Consider the following 16,270-nt stretch of genomic DNA (forward strand, 5'->3'; position numbering starts at 1 on the left):
GTGCGTGTCTTGCCTGCCTTTCTTCATCCTTCAGTATCCCATTCATGTTTAGTTTTCTGAGAAAAAGCAAAGACTCTGTGACAACTATTGTATTCATCAAAATTAATGCATAATTATTACTGGGGAAAGAAAATTGTACAGTTAAGGTATGGTGATATATGCCTGTAACCCCTGCAACAGGGAGGTTGAGGCAAGAGGAGGCCAGCTTGGACTACACAGTGAGACTGTCTTTTTTGTTGTTGTTGTTTTTTGAGGTAAAGTTTCATGCTAGCTTGGGCTAGCCTGAAATTCACTATGTAGTCTCAGGGTGGCCTTGAACTCATGATCCACCTACCTCTGCCTCCCAAGTACTGGGATTAAAGGTGTGCGCCACCACGCCCAGCTGAGACTGTCTTTAAAAAACCAAAGACAGGGCTGGAGAGATGGCTTAGCTATTAAGCGCTTGCCTGTGAAGCCTAAGGACCCCGGTTCGAGGCTCAGTTCTCCAGGACCCACGTTAGCCAGATGCACAAGGGGGCACACACATCTGGAGTTTGTTTGCAGTGGCTGGAAGCCCTGGCGCGCCTATTCTCTCTCTCTCTCTCCTGCTTTCTCTCTCTCTCGCTCTGGAATAAATAAACAACAAAAATTAAAAAAAATAAAAAACCAAAGACAGACAAATAAGTAAATAAAACACATTTGCAAAATTAAAATAAAGAGCTTATGGTCTTCAGGAAGAATAACAAAGCATGCTTTTGTTTACAGTGGACTCTCTAGGGACAAAAGACCATGGTGAAAATATTCCAGCTTTGGTTAGTATCAGGCTGAAGTCATAGAAATACAAGTGCATAAAAGCACATCATCATTATTCTTGTTTATTTGTGAGCAGAGAAAGAGACACACACACACAGAGAATATGGGCATGCCAGGGCCTCATGTCACTGCAAAGGAACTCCAGATGCATATACCACTTTGTGCGTTTGGCTTTGTTTGGTGCTGCAGAGTCTAACCCAGACCCACGGGCTTGGCAAGTAGACACCCTTAGCTACCAAACTATCTCCCCAGGGCTACTGTTATCTCCTGTAGACACATCAGCTTTCTGCTGCAACAAACTGTTTTCAAAATAGACTTAAAGGAGGAAATGTTTATTTTGGCTCATGGTTTCTGAGTGTTCAGCCCATGGTCACTTGGCTCTGCTGCTTTGGGGTTGTGGTCATGCAGCACAGCATGGTTGGGGGCAGGTGCTGGTAAAAAGCTGCTCATCTCCCGTTGGGCAGGAAGCAGAAACAGCAAAGGGCCAGATCGAAACAGACCCTTTGTTCTAGTTACCCTCTTGTTGCTAAGATAAAACATGCAGCCAGAAATAGCTTATGAAAGGAAAGGGTTTATTTAGTATTTAGCAAACTGTTCAGAAAATTCACCAAAATTCAAAGTTGCCTTCCAGGAGCCACAGGGAGCGCACTCTAACACAGCATGGGTATGATCAGCCTGTGTTAGATTTTTGGATCCAATGCTCACTGGCAGTATAATCTGTAGGACATACTTTCCTCAGCCTAAGGTGAGGAAAATGAGTATCTACATCATAAAACTGCTGAGAGGAATAACTGTGGTGCTGAATATAGTCCTCACATCAGGGCCTAGTGCCATAGAAGTACTCAGTACAAGTAATTTTTTTAGAGAATTTTAAAATTTTATTTTTATTTATTTGAGAGAGAGAGAAAGAGCAGAGAGAGGGAGAGAGAAATTGGGCACATCAGGGCCTCCAGCCACTGCAAATGAACTCCAGACATGTGCGCCCCCTTGTGTATCTGGTTTACGTGGGTCCTGGGGAATCAAGTTCCCTTGCTTTGCAGGCAAATGCCTTAACTGCTAAGCCATCTCTACAGCCAACAAGTGAGTTACTTGTAGTGTTAGGGCTTTAGTAGCAGAAGGAAGGCATGACGAGTCTATTTGTAAGCCCTTTTCTAGCTATTCTAAATGAATTTTTAGTGAATTTAAAGTAGGGTTTCATTTTATTTATTTACTTCTTTTTGAATATTTTATTTACTAGAGAGAGAGAGAGAAAGACAGAGAGAGAGAGAGGGAGGTGTGGATATAGGGAGAGAATGGGTGTGTCAGGACCCCCAGCCATTGCAGATGCACTCCAAATGCATGTGCCACCTTGCCATCTGTGTTACGTGGATTCTGGGGAATTGAACCTGGGTCCTTAGGCTTCACAGGCAAGCACCTTAACCATTCAACAATCTCTCCAGCCATCTCCAGCCTTTTAAGTATGGACTGAAAATTTTGATTTTAGTAAAAATTTCTCTTAGGCCCAAATTCTTTGTTTCCTTGTCCTAACCTTCCCTCCCTTTGTCATTATTGGTAAAGATCACATTGTCTTTATCTTGTCTTTTTTAAAATTAAAAAAAAATCTTGTCTTGATGATGCCCTGGGAGCTTTGTAAGCTGTGGAGTTAGTCCTGGCTTAAGACTGGAGTTGGCACATTACAGAACAAGGCAACTGTAAATAAAGCCTTCAGTGGAGGCCTAAGAGTTGAAGGGGAATATGAATTGAAATTTAAATTATTCACATTACACACCAATATTTCCAAATATTCTAAGAAGTTTGGAATACTTTGTTAATGTGAATCCTCATTCATGTAGGATTTGCAAATTCAGGAAAAAAAGTCCTTGAGTTTTTTTGAAAATGGGCAAAACATTCAGTTTACTTCCTTTGTCTAAATTTTCTGGATCTCACAAGTGAGCAAAACACAGTAGGAAAGAATTCTTCCAGTTTTTTTGTGTGTGTGCACGTGTGTGTGCATGAGTCCTTATGTGTGTGATTGTGGGGTGTGCATACCAGAGCACCAGGGTTGTGTGTGTGCATGTGTGTGTGTGCATGAGTCCTTACATGTGTGATTGTGGGGTGTGCATACCAGAGCACCTGTGTTGTGTGTGTGTACATGTGTGTGTGTGCATGAGTCCTTACATGTGTAATTGTGGGGTGTGCATAACAGCTGCTGTGTTGTGGGTGTGCATGTGTGTGTCTGGCATGAGTCTTTATGTGTGTGATTGTGGGGTGTGCCTACCAGAGCACCTGTGTTGTGTGTGTGTGCATATGTGTGTGTGCATGATCCTTACGTGTGTGATTGTGTGGTGTGCATACCAGAGCCCCTTTGTTGTGTCTGTGTGCATGTGTGTATCTGGCATCAGTCCTTACATGTGTGATTGTGGAGAGTGCATACCAGAGCCCCTGCATTGTGTGTGTGTGCATGTTTGTGTGTGTGCATGAGTCCTTAGGTGTTTGATTGTGGGGTGTGCATACCAGAGCCCCTCTGTTGTGTGTGTGTGCATGTGTGTGTCTGTGCATAAGTCCTTACATGTGTGATTGTGGGGTGTGCATACCAGAGTCCCTCTGTTGTGTGTGTGTGCATGTGTGTGTGTGCATGAGTCCTTACATGTGTGAATGTGGGGTGTGCATAACAGAGACCCTGTGTTGTGTGTGTGCATGTGTGTGTCTGTGCATGATCCTTACGTGTGTGATTGTGTGGTGTGCATAACAGAGCCCCTTTGTTGTGTCTGTGTGCATGTGTGTGTCTGGCATCAGTCCTTACATGTGTGATTGTGGAGTGTGCATACCAGAGCACCTGTGTTTGTGTGCATGTGTGTGTGTGCATGATCCTAACGTGTGTGATTGTGGGGTGTGCATTTCAGAACACCTGTGTTTGTGTGCATGTGTGTGTCTGGCATGAGTCCTTACGTGTGTGATTGTGGGGTGTGCATACCAGAGCACCTGTGTTGTGTGTGTGTTTGTGCATGAGTCCTTATGTGTGTGATTTCTGGGTGTGCATTTCAGTGCACCTGTGTTGTGTGTGTGCATGTGTATGTCTGTGCATGATCCTTACGTGTGTGATTGTGGGGTGTGTATACCAGAGCACCTGTGTTGTGTATGTGCATGTGTGTGTGTCTGTGCATGAGTCCTTACATGTGTGATTGTGGGGTGTGCATACCAGAGCACCTGTGTTTGTGTGCATGTGTGTCTGTGCATGATCCTTACATGTGTGATTGTGGGGTGTGCATACCAGAGCACCTGTGTTGTGTGTGTGCATGTGTGTGTCTGCGCATGAGTCCTTACATGTGTGATTGTGGGGTGTGCATACCAGAGCGCTTGTGTTGTGTGTGTGCATGTGTGTGTCTGTGCATGATCATTATGTGTGTGATTGTGGAATGTGCATTTCAGAGCACCTGTGTTGTGTGCATATGTGTGTGTGCATGATCCTTACGTATGTGATTGTGGGGTGTGCATTTCAGAGCACCTGTGTTGTGTGTGTGCATGTGTGTGTCTGGCATGAGTCTTTATGTTTGTGATTGTGGGGTGTGCATACCAGAGGACCTGTGTTGTGTGTGTGCATGTGTGTGTCTGACATGAGTCCTTACGTGTGTGATTGTTTGGGGTGTGCATACTAGAGTACCTGTGTTGTGTGTGTGCATGTGTGTGTATGCATGAGTCCCTACATGTGTGATTGTGGGATGTACATACCAGAGAACCTGTGTTGTGTGTGTGCATGTGTGTGTCTGGCATGAGTCCTTACATGTGTGATTGTGGGGTGTGCATACCAGAGCACCTGTGTTGTGTGTGTGCATGTGTGTGTGTCTGCGCATGATCCTTACGTGTGCGATTGTGGGGTGTGCATACCAGAACTCCTGTGTTTGTGTGCATGTGTCTGTGCATGATCCTTATGTGTGTAATTGTGGATTGTGCATACCAGAGCACCTGTGTTTGTGTGCATGTGTGTGTGTGCATGAGTCCTTACGTGTGTGATTGTGGGGTGTGCCTACCAGAACACCTGTGTTGTGGTCAGAGGACATTGTCTGGTGCTGGTCCTCTCCTAGCACCTCCTTTGATGGCTGGGTCCCTCATTCTTTGTTCATTGCCTGTTCATCCATCTGGCTCACCCACGAGCTTCTGGTTAATTCTCCTGTCTTCTTGCCATAAACACGCTAGGATTACAGATGCCTGCATAGCACCTGGCTTTTAATGGGTTCTGGGGAACTGAACTCAGGTGCTCACAGTTGCTATATAAGTGCTTTACCCAGAGAGAAAACTTCAAGAATTCCCTAATGTATAAGGAAGTTCATTACTTAGTCTGTCAAATAGTTTTATTGATTCGGAATGTTTATAGTTTAAAGTAACAGAAAATTATTCCAGCAGTGATTCTAGACAACAGTTGGTAATTTTTTGATCCCAGTATTCTTTTAAGCTCTTAAGAGCAAGGGCCCAGGAAACTTTCATTTACATGCATTCTATTTGCTGATATTTAATATTTTAATAATTTAAAAGTTGGTAGTTTTCACAGTTAGACAGAAATTATAGTTTTCTAAGCTTTGTCCATTGGTTGGTCCCACAAAACTAGCTCTGGAAGTATATATTATACAAGTAATCTTTTTTAAAAAAGTATTTTATATATTTACTTATTTTGAAAGGGGGAGCTAGAGAGAGATAATAGACATGCCAGGGCCTATAGCCACTGCAAACAAACTCCAGATACATGTGCCACTTTGTGAGTTTGGCTTTATGTGGGTACTGGGGAAGTGAACCTGGGTTGTTAACTGCTGAGCCATCTCTCTAGCCCTATACAAGTAATCTTTATTTCAGAACCCTACGTGTGATTGGAATCATTAGAGGGACAAGTAATGGCTGAAAATCTCTCAGTCCCATACTAAGAGATACCACAAATGGAATTTCATTTTCTGTTAAAGCCCTTATTCTGGCTTAAAAACTTAATGTACTTTTATGGCCAGGTGTGGTGGCATACACTTTTAATCCCAGCACTTAGGAGGCTGAGGTAGGAGGATCACTGAGAGTTTGCCACCTTGAGACTACGTAGTAAATTCCAGGTCGGCCTGAGCTAAAAAAAACCAAAGGGAAAAAAAATTAATGTACTTTTATAACATAAGTTTTATGAAGACTTGATGAAAGTCAATGTGAGGTTTTACCTCCTTTTTCCTGGGATGTGGCAAAATAGTGGTGTTTGTGCACACTAAGACTTTGTAGGAGGCCCCATCGTGACTTTATTGCCTGTTCTCAATCCTGGGCCCATAGAGGTTACTGCTGAGCTGTTCCTTGGCTCTGCTTTGGTTCTGGTTTGGGTTTTAGTTGTACCTACTCTTGTCTGGGAATGCACAGGACTCTGTGTAGTGTGCATTTTCTGGGCCCTACAGGACATCACTTCTTTTTGTTGTTGATGGTCTTTCTGGCTGGACTTGAGGACTCTGGGCCATTCAGTGATGCACAGCCTCCCTCTATATGCTCTGCACCCCCCTTGGTCAACCTGAGAGACATTCTCTTCCTGACGCGTACTCAGGGATGATTTGAGGTGTGATCAAGATGAAGCAGAGCCTGGCCCAACATCTTTGTTTTTTCCCTCATCACCCTTACTGTGACTTGAAGATAGGGGTGATGTAGGATACAGGGAGAAAAAGGTTGTTTGGTGTTCCAAAAGCATTCTCTGGCCAGCCTTCAGCTGTTGAACCTCTGCTGTAAAGGAGTTATCCCCTACGCTATGATCATCATATTCTTTGTTTAATCATTATCTGGAAAGAAAACATTCTGGAGTAACAACATTAAAAATAGCTCTGCCAGGTGGCTGGAGAGATGGCTTAAGCACGTGGAGTTCAGTTGCTTTCACTAGAGGCCTTTCTTCTGCCCCCCTCACAAAAATAAATAAAATATGTTTAAAAACTAGCTCTGACAGAGCACACTCAGCACTACATGCCACAAAGCACAAAGCACAGTATTTCTATTCACTGGGGTGTGATGTAGTACTGCCTAGTTTGTAGTACGAGAAGATATAATTTCAGTGTCATTGTTTGACACCGGACTCTCCTCTTCCAGCACAGGACCCAAAGCAAGGTCCTTCTGTCCTTCATGTCTTTTTTTTTTTTTTTTCCTTGCTTGCTTTTGTTATGTTCTCGTTTTTCAAACTATGGATTGGGACAGGACATTGATTTAGTAGTAGGTCAAGACCAGCATTAAAAGAACAAGAAGGACATACTAGAATAAGAAAAAGATGGCAGAGAGCCTCACAACAGAACAGGAGTAGTGCTATTGCCTTCACAGGAGCATGTCGGCCTGGAGCCTTTGAGTTTGTACACATCTGTGTGCTTGGCTTTGAGATGAGTTTCCTCCGGTGGGTGCTAAAGTTCTAAAACACCACTCATTTCAGATCATTTTTAGCTGATACCAAACTTTGTGTATCATTTAGATCTCTCTTGAATTGTCTTGTGGCAGAAAATACTCTACTTAAGGGTGTTATAACCTTGAGTCTGTATTTGACTGAAAAATGCCATGGTTTTGTTTTTATAGTTAGGACAGAAAGCTATTTTCTCACAAAATTTCCCAGGCATCATTTTGCTGATAAGAAGAGTGATGCCGTCCTAACTTCACCGGCAAACTGTTGTTTGTTTGTCTCTGAGCCTCTTCTCTTCTTTTGGATTTGGAACACTCCCTGAGGCAAATCTGCTAAGAGATTGTTCCTGCTTTGGTGAGCTCTCAGTTTGAACTTAGAGGTTAAGATGAAAGTGGTTATTTATTAGCATTTCTATTTTTGAATTTTGGATTGAATTGGTTAAAATAGATTCCTAGTCTTTCAGCTTGTTTCTCTTTTCTGTTTTCATTACAGGAGCTTTCTTGGCTCCTAGGCAAGTGTTTTTTCATTGAGCTAAATCCCCAACTCATTTTTAAGGAGTTCTTTGGTGATTTTTAATTTCTAATTTTTCCTTTAGTAACTTTTCTTTCTAATTTCAATATGTTGTAATATTAAAACCTTGCTAGGTCACAAATGGGACCAGTGAGGCTGGAAAACCCTGCAAGTACCTGGATCACATAAACAAAAACCAAAACAAGGTGGTCACATGTTTCCTAACATGCCGCTCCAGTAGTGCCAACCTCCCCACCTGAGGCTCTGATGTGGATTTCATGTATCACTATGTGGCCTAGTTCCCTCATCTTGTGGGAGAAAAATAGAAGGTAAAAGTTAAACTGATTCCCTGAGTTCTGTAAGAGTTAATAGCTCAGGAACCAAAACTTGTCTTTGTCAGCAGATGGAAAAATCCCAAAGAAGGAACTGTCCAGAAAGGGCCCAAAGGGAAGATAAGAAGGAAAGGCAGTTTAGACTAAAACATAGTAAAATGGAGCTCACTGTTAGGGTGGCCTGAGTACAGAAATGATTGTTATGCAAATTGCCACATTTTGTTTGTTCACTTACCCTCCCCTTGGCTAAGAAAACTATAAAATGGAAATAAAATCTCCACTTGGACCAAAGCTTCTTTTGAGGGCTACCTGAAACTTTTTGGCCCTGGGTAAAAAACCCCTCTACTTTCACTGTCATTCTGGCCTTGGAGTGATCTTTCCAGAGAATTTCATCTCAGGAGGACCCCCACTCCCTCCCGGGAGATTTTTTCCCTTTGCCATGACCCCAGTTAGTCAGGAAGGACTGCTACTCCCTGGCCTCCCAGCCTGCCAGAGGTCCTTAGAGCTGGAAAGAGTGCACCCCTTACATGATTGCAGGGTCGCCTTCCAGGTGGCCCAAGGAGACTGGGAGGCCTGGGAAGAGAGTTCCTGAGTGGAAGGAGGGGAGTCTGAGGCAGACATCCTGACTAGGTAAGAATTCCCTGGGGAAATTGAAAACTGTAAATTGTGACTAGTCAGGTCTGGAGGAGCCAGCGCAGACTGATCCCCACAAGAGGAGGAATCCCCGAACCTTGATGCTGCTGTGAGGTGACAGCCCTCTTTCTGTCAGGTTGACCAATGGTATTCGGTCTCAGTAACTAGCTAGATAAGACTGATGTTGCTTGGTCTCTGTAATGAGCTTGATCAGGGTTATGAATAGGATTAATGTGTGAGGGGGAGATGGCCATCTAGAGTCTGTATGAAAAGTGCACTTGATATGAATGCATTTGTATTTGTGTCTGTTAACTGTGGGGGAAGTCCTCCACCAAGCCCACTGTCCTAGATTGCATGGTCAAAAACAAACCATGCTTCAGAAGGGAATATTAAAGAGATTGTAATTCTAAGATGACAACAGAAAAGTTAAAGACCTCTATAATTAGGAAGGCCAGCTTTTAATGTTGAATGGCCCCCAGAGGAAACACTGAAAGTAGCTAAGATTACAGATGCAAGATTCTCCTACTTTTATTTATTTATTTATTTGAGAGCGACAGGCACAGAGAGAAAGACAGATAGAGGGAGAGAGAGAGAATGGGCGCGCCAGGGCTTCCAGCCTCTGCAAACGAACTCCAGACGCGTGCGCCCCCTTGTGCATCTGGCTAACGTGGGACCTGGGGAACCGAGCCTCGAACCGGGGTCCTTAGGCTTCACAGGCAAGCGCTTTACCGCTAAGCCATCTCTCCAGCCCACTTTTTTTTTTTCCTGAGGTAGAGTCTCACTCCAGTCCAGGCTGACCTGGAATTCATTATGTAATCTCAGGGTGGCCTTGAACTCATGGCGATCCTCCTACCTCTGTTTCCTGAGTGCTGGGATTAAAGGCATGCACCACCATGCCTGGCTAAGATTCTTCTATTCTTAAAAGTTATAAAATGGCAAGATCAAGGAGTTGCCTTGTAGCCCAGAGTGGAAACCAAAACTCTCCCTGGGAAAAATAACAACAACATGCACTCAACTAGAGTCAGAACAGAAGCTTCAAGGCCAGAGATCACCCCCACACAGTTGCCTCCTAACACACTCTCCAGTAATGAGGTACTGGCTGGTAGAATTTAAAATTGTCAAAACCCAAGGCCACAAAAAGGGGGAGTGTAAAAGGAGATAATGTCTGGGCTACTGGGAAATTTCACCACTCTGGGGCCTGACACTGAAGAAGAAATTAAATGATAGAAAAGACAAGCCAAGATAAAAGTTTCACTGCAAGGTTTTACAAATGCTTCTGAGTTAAATAAATGTGATAAAAGTCAGTCAAGATCTAAGCCCAACCATATACCTACCAGAAGAGGAGGAAGAGCCCCTCCACACTTACAAAGAAGGATTATGCTGTACTGCTCTGTTCCCCAGGGGCCAAAGGTCAATCAGGAATAGCTAAATTCTGGGGCCAGTCCCAGGCAAGTGCTAATGTCTTGCTCTCACATGCTGCAGCTGGGGCAGCTCTCCAAGGCAAGAACAAAATGAGGACTAGACATGAGCAGGCATCTGCAATTGCAGTGTGTCACTTAGTGCTTCTCCAGCAGGGCTTGACCTACATGATGGCCAGATGGCCCTGGAATAGCAGAGGGAACCTGACACACAAGTCTCATTGGACAGGAAGACATGGCACAAACCTCTCTGGGTTTATGCCACCCCCAGGTCCCTGCCTTGCAGAGCCAAGGAGAGCTGCAGGCACAGGGAATCTCAGAGTCCTGGTCCCACATGATGATGGGTGAGTCCCAAATTGCTGCAGACAGATGGGGACTTCTTATAAGACATGTGTAGCTGTTTTCAGTTTATCTCTCTATGTTTCTGTAGAACTGCTAACAGACAACAGCTCAAAGATTTGTGTTTAGATTAAGAAGAATTCAATAGTGAGTTTGTCAGAAAATTTCTACAACTTCTAATAATGTTCTAATCTGCTTTCATATTTTTAAAAACATGTGTTTCAGAAAGCTGATTCTAAAAAGGTTCTAAAAATCAACAAATGATAGAATATATATGTATATTCTGAGTAAATAATGTAAGTCAAGTTGGGTCTACCCTTATAAAAGATTATTTCAGGGCTGGAGAGATGGCTTAGCGGTTAAGTGCTTGCCTGTGAAGCCTAAGGACCCCGGTTCAAGGCTCGGTTCCCCAGGTCCCACGTTAGCCAGATGCACAAGGGGGCGCACGCGTCTGGAGTTCGTTTGCAGAGGCTGGAAGCCCTGGCGCGCCCATTCTCTCTCTCTCCCTCTATCTGTCTTTCTCTCTGTGTCTGTTGCTCTCAAATAAATAAATAAATAATTAAAAAAAAATTAAAAAAAAAAGAAAGAAATATATTCATTTTAAAAAAAAAGATTATTTCAAAAAGCCTTTGAGGGCAAAAGAAAAAAGCACTTAAATTGTCATATTAAATGATATTATGATAAAGACAATAAAAGTTTGGCTGGTAATTAAAATGAGATAAGCTAGATAAAAGGATAAACTGAAGAAGAAACTTTAAATGTTGGATATTAAATATTTGATAAAGAAGATTGTCATAGAATGGAAACACAGATTGTAAGGTAAAAGTATGTATATGAAGGTATAAGTAAACTTAAACAGAAGGCTTAAAAATGAAGTTGATTAAGTCTTCAAGTGCTTAATGAGATTACAGACTACTTGAGATTAAGATGACTATTAGCCTAGAGTTTATAGCAGACTAACAAAGGGTGGCCCTAGTTGGTTGCAGGATGTTATGATATTTCGGTTGTAAATTTGAAACTTTAACTTACTGATGTTAATCTGATCATTATAAAGTTGTTAATGACTGGCTTCAAAGTTCTCTTCCAAGTTTGCTATGTTCCTCTATTTGTCAACCTTTTAATATTTAACAAAGTTATTATATCTTTTATAAAACGTTATAACCTTAAGATGGTTCCTGTCTTGTTTATGCTGTTTTACTGAAAGATTATCACTGAGATTATTGTCTGTTTTATAAGAGGTGATTTAGTCATTGTGACTTTGTTCTTAGAGAAAATGTGGAAACTCCTCCTGTTTTAGAAAAGCCTGCACTATACAAACAATGTTAATATAGTTTGTCTAGGCATATTCTACCAGTCATAAATATTGCCTTATGTTAAACTTAAAAATAGTTCAATGATTAAAGGTAGTTGATGAAGAAATCACTTTATATCAGCCATAATGGCTGTAATGTATGTTAAAATTAGCTCAACAGTGACCAGGTTTAGCTTTATCCTTAAGCTATGTATATTCAGTCTCAGTCAAGATTTTACTTAAGTAATTGTCTCATTTCTTGTATCTTAAGTCCATGGCTTATCAATATACTGATACATAAGACATGTTCTTTGTTCTAGAAAAGTGATTTTAAAGGCTGCTGTTTTGCTTCCAGTTTGTGGGGTAATTGGTACTACATAAGTATACAGACTATTTAAAGTTGTTTCCAAACACAGATGCCAAGTTTTTTTTTTTTTTAATTTTTATTAACATTTTCCAGGATTATAAAATATATCCCATGGTAATTCCCTCCCTCCCCACCCCCACACTTTCCCGTTTGAAATTCCATTCTCCATCATATTACCTCCCCGTTACAATAATTGTAATTACATATATACAATATCAACCTATTAAGTAGCCTCCTCCCTTCCTTTCTCCACCCTTTATGTCTCCTTTTCAACTTACTGGCCTCTGCTACTAAGTATTTTCATTCTCACGCAGAAGCCCAGTCATCTGTAGCTAGGATCCACATATGAGAGAGAACATGTGGCGCTTGGCTTTCTGGGCCTGGGTTACCTGACTTAGTATAATACTTTCCAGGTCCATCCATTTTTCTGCAAATTTCATAACTTCATTTTTCTTTACCGCTGAGTAGAACTCCATTGTATAAATGTACCACATCTTCATTATCCACTCATTAGTTGAGGGACATCTAGGCTGGTTCCATTTCCCAGCTATTATAAATTGAGCAGCAATAAACATGGTTGAGCATGTACTTCTAAGGAAATGAGATGAGTCCTTTGGATATATGCCTAGGAGCGCTATAGCTGGGTCATATGGTAGATCAATCTCTAGCTGCTTTAGGAACCTCCACACTGTTTTCCACAATGGCTGGACCAGATTGCATTCCCACCAACAGTGCAGAAGGGTTCCTTTTTTTCCACATCCCCGCCAACATTTATGATCATTTGTTTTCATGATGGTGGCCAATCTGACAGGAGTGAGATGGAATCTCAATGTAGTTTTAATCTGCATTTCCCTGATGACTAGTGACGTAGAACATTTTTTTAGGTGCTTATATGCCATTCGTATTTCTTCCTTTGAGAACTCTCTATTTAGCTCCATAGCCCATTTTTTGATTGGCTTGTTTGATTCCTTATTATTTAACTTTTTGAGTTCTTTGTATATCCTAGATATTAATCCTCTATCAGATATATAGCTGGCGAAGATTTTTTCCCATTCTGTAGGTTGCCTCTTTGCTTTTTTCACTGTGTCCTTTGTGGTGCAAAATCTTTGTAATTTCATTAGGTCCCAGTGGTTAATCTGTGGTTTTATTGCCTGAGCAATTGGGGTTGTATTCAGAAAGTCTTTGCCAAGACCAATATGTTGAAGGGTTTCCCCTACTTTTTCCTCTAGCAGTTTCAAAGTTTCCGGTCTGATGTTAAGGTCTTTAATCCATTTGGACTTAATTCTTGTGCATGGCGAGAGAGAAGAATCTATTTTCATCCTTCTGCAGATATTTATCCAGTTTTCAAAACACCATTTGCTGAAGAGGCTGTCTCTTCTCCAATGAGTATTTTTGGCATTTTTATCGAATATCAGGTGGCTATAGCTACTTGGGCTTACATCTGGGTCCTCTATTCTGTTCCACTGATCTACATGTCTGTTTTTGTGCCAGTACCATGCTGTTTTTGTTACTATGGCTCTGTAGTATAGGTTAAGATCAGGTATGGTGATACCACCAGCCTCTTTTTTGTTGCTCAGTATTATTTTAGATATTCGAGGTTTTTTGTGATTCCAAATGAATTTTTGGATTGTTTTTTCTATTTCCATGAAGAAAGCCTTTGGAATTTTGATGGGGATTGCATTAAATGTGTAGATTGCTTTAGGTAAGATTGCCATTTTCACGATATTGATTCTTCCAATCCAGGAACAAGGGATGTTTCTCCACTTTCTAGTGTCTTCTGCAATTTCTCGCTTGAGTGTTTTAAAGTTCTCATTGTATAGATTCTTTACTTCCTTGGTTAGGTTTATTCCAAGGTATTTTATTTTTTTTGATGCAATTGTGAATGGGAGTGATTCTCTGATTTCATCCTCTGTGTGTTTGTTGTTAGCATATATGAAGGCTACTGATTTCTGTGTATTTATTTTGTATCCTGCTACATTGCTGTAGGTTTTGATCAGCTCTAACAGCTTGCTAGTAGACTCTTTAGGGTCCTTTAGGTATAGAATCATGTCATCTGCAAATAATGATAACTTGATTTCTTCCTTTCCAATTTGTATCCCTTTTATGTGTGTCTCTTGCCTTATTGCTATAGCCAAGACTTCCAAAACTATATTAAATAGAAGTGGGGACAGTGGACAACCTTGTCTTGTTCCTGATTTTAGTGGAAAAGCTTCCAGTTTTTCCCCATTTAGTAATATGTTGGCTGTAGGCTTGTCATAAATAGCCTTTATTATATTGAGATATGTTCCTTCTGTTCCCAGTCTCTGTAGGACTTTTATCATGAAGGGATGTTGGATTTTGTCAAATGTTTTCTCTGCATCTAATGAGATGATCATGTGATTTTTGTCCTTCAACCCGTTTATGTAATGTATTACATTTATAGATTTGCGTATGTTGAACCATCCCTGCATCTCTGGGATAAAGCCTACTTGTTCAGGGTGAATGATCTTTTTGATATACTCTTGTATTCTGTTTGCCAATATTTTGTTGAGAATTTTTGCATCTATGTTCATGAGGGAGATTGGTCTGTAATTTTCTTTTTTTGTTCTATCTTTGCCTGGTTTTGGTATCAGGGTGATGCTGGCCTCATAGAAGGAGTTTGGTAGAATTCCTTCTTTTTCTATTTCCTGGAAAAGCTTAAGAAGCAATGGTGTTAGCTCTTCCTTAAAAGTCTGGTAAAATTCAGCAGTGAATCCATCCAGGCCTGGGCTTTTTTTAGTTGGGAGATTATTGATAACTGTTTGGATCTCCATGTTTGTTATAGGTCTATTTAAGTGATTAATCTCCTTTTGATTTAATTTAGGTAGGTCATATAGATCAAGGAAATCATCCATTTCTTTCAGATTTTCATACTTTGTGGAGTATATGCTTTTATAGTATGTCCCTATGATTTTTTGAATTTCTCTGGAATCTGTTGTGATGTTACCTTGTTCATCTCTGATTTTATTAATTTGTGTCTCTTCTCTCTTTCTTTTGGTCAGATTTGCTAAGGGTTTATCAATCTTGTTTATCCTTTCAAAGAACCAACTCTTTGTTTCATTAATTCTTTGGATTGTTCTTTTTGTTTCTATCTCATTAATTTCTGCCCTAATCTTTATTATTTCTTCCCGTCTACTAATTTTTGGTTTGCCTTGTTCTTCTTTTTCCAAGGCTTTAAGGCGAAGCATTAGGTCATTTATTTGCGACCTTTCTAATTTCTTAATATAGGCACTTAAGGCTATAAATTTACCTCTTAGAACTGCCTTCATTGTGTCCCAGAGATTTTGGTATGTTGTGTTCTCATTATCATTTGACTCTATAAATTTTTTGATTTCCTTTTTGATTTCTTCATTGACCCACTCATCATTTAATAGTGTATTGTTTAGTTTCCATGATTTTGTGTATGCTCTATAGCCTTTCTTGCTACTGATTTGTAGTTTAATTCCATTGTGGTCAGATAGAATGCAAGGAATTATTTCAATTTTCCTGAATTTGTTAAGATTTGCTTTGTGTCCTAATATATGGTCTATTTTAGAGAATGTTCCATGTGCTGCTGAAAAGAATGTATATTCTGCAGCCTTTGGATGAAATGTCCTGTATATATCTGTTAGGTCCATTCCTTCTATGACCTCATTTAGTCCAGATGCCTCTCTGTTTATTCTTTCCCTGGATGACCTGTCAATTGATGAGAGTGGGGTGTTAAAGTCACCCACCACCACTGTGTTTGGTGTTATCTGTGACCTTAGTTCTAATAGTGTTTGTTTGACGAATTTGGGAGCCCCCATGTTAGGTGCATATATGTTTAGGATTGTAATGTCCTCCTGTTGGAGTGTGCCCTTAATCAATATAAAGTGACCTTCCTTATCTTTCTTGACACTCGTCGGACCAAAGTCTACCCTGTCTGATATTAGGATAGCAACCCCTGCTTGTTTTCTAGGCCCATTTGCTTGAAACACCGTCTTCCAACCTTTCACCCTAAGATAATGTCTATCCTTTGTAGAAAGGTGAGTTTCTTGGAGACAACAAATTGTAGGATCCTGCTTTTTAACCCAGTCTGCAAATCTATGTCTTTTCGTTGGGGCATTGAGACCGTTGATATTAAGAGATATTATTGAAAGGTGTGTATTTATGTTTGCCATTTGTGTGTGTGTGTGTGTGTGTGTGTGTGTTACTGGTTCTACCTGTGCTCTCTTCTGTTAACTGGTATTTGAG

General features: G+C 40.9%; 1 protein-coding gene across 2 annotated transcripts in view; it reads left to right on the forward strand.

Moving 5' to 3' along the window:
* Window positions 1–16,270, forward strand: part of Nebl (nebulette) — a 443,662-nt gene that overhangs the window by 156,263 nt on the left and 271,129 nt on the right. The gene's annotated exons all lie outside the window — the stretch shown is intronic.

This window comes from Jaculus jaculus, chromosome 15 (assembly GCF_020740685.1).
Source record: "Jaculus jaculus isolate mJacJac1 chromosome 15, mJacJac1.mat.Y.cur, whole genome shotgun sequence".
NCBI lineage: Eukaryota > Metazoa > Chordata > Mammalia > Rodentia > Dipodidae > Jaculus > Jaculus jaculus.